The sequence below is a fragment of the Arachis hypogaea genome, chromosome 1 (assembly GCF_003086295.3).
Source record: "Arachis hypogaea cultivar Tifrunner chromosome 1, arahy.Tifrunner.gnm2.J5K5, whole genome shotgun sequence".
Taxonomy (NCBI): Eukaryota; Viridiplantae; Streptophyta; class Magnoliopsida; order Fabales; family Fabaceae; genus Arachis; species Arachis hypogaea.
Genome location: NC_092036.1, coordinates 70801273 through 70802330, shown reverse-complemented (window position 1 = coordinate 70802330; position 1058 = coordinate 70801273). Strand labels below are relative to the sequence as shown.

The 1058-nt window shown below is 38.1% G+C and overlaps 1 non-coding gene across 1 annotated transcript; it reads right to left on the bottom strand.

Moving 5' to 3' along the window:
* Positions 1–733: 733 nt before the first annotated feature.
* LOC112715333 (small nucleolar RNA R71) lies at positions 734–837 on the bottom strand. Its single transcript, XR_003159620.1, has one exon. It is a non-coding gene; the product is annotated as a small nucleolar RNA R71 (small nucleolar RNA).
* Between the last annotated feature and the right edge of the window lie 221 nt (positions 838–1058).

Genomic DNA, 1058 nt, shown 5'->3' with positions numbered 1-1058 from the left:
ACTACTTTTTCAAATTTATTTTCGAATTCTCTCTCTTCTCTTCTTCTATTTATTTATTTATTTACTAACACTTCTCTTCACCTCTCTTCATCTCCAATCACTGCCTCTATCCTCACCCTTGTGATTGGATTCTCCACTTTTATTCCTTTCTTCTTCTACTAACAATAAGGAACCTCTTTACTGTGACAAAGGATTCCTCTTTCTTTTCTTGTTCTCTTCTCTTTCATATGAGCAGGAACAAGGAAAAAGACACTCTTGTTGAAGCTGATCCTGAACCTGAAAGGACTCTGAAGAGGAAACTAAGAGAAGCTAAATTACAACAATCCAGAGACAACCTTTCTAAAATTTTCGATCAAGAGAAGGAGATGGCAGCCGAACCCAACAACAATAATGCAAGGAGAATGCTAGGTGATTTCACTAAACCAACATCCAAATTTGATGGAAGAAGCATCTCCACTCTGGCCATTGGATCAAACAATTTTGAGTTGAAACCTCAATTAGTTGCTTTGATGCAACAAAACTGCAAGTTTTATGGACTTCCATCTGAAGATCCTTATCAGTTGTTAAGACAAATGGAGTAGATACTAAAGTCTACAGGCTCATACTTTTCCCTTTTGCTGTCAGAGACAGAGCTAGAACATGGTTGGACTCACAACCTAAAGATAGCCTGGACTCCGGGGATAAGCTGGTCACAGCCTTCTTGGATAAATTTTTTCCTCTTCAAAAGCTGAGCAAGCTTAGAGTGGATATTCAGACCTTCAAACAAAAAGATGGTGAATCCCTTTATGAAGCTTGGGAAAGATACAAGCAGATGACCAAAAAGTGTCCTTCTGACATGTTTTCAGAATGGACCATATTAGATATATTCTATTATGGTCTATCTGAGTTTTCCAAAATGTCATTGGACCATTCTGCAGGTGGATCCATTCACTTAAAGAAAACGCTTGCAGAAGCTCAAGAACTTATTAACATGGTTGCAAATAACCAATTCATGTACACTTCTGAGAGGAATTCGTGAATAGTGGGACACCTCAAAGGAAGGGAATTCTTGAGATTGA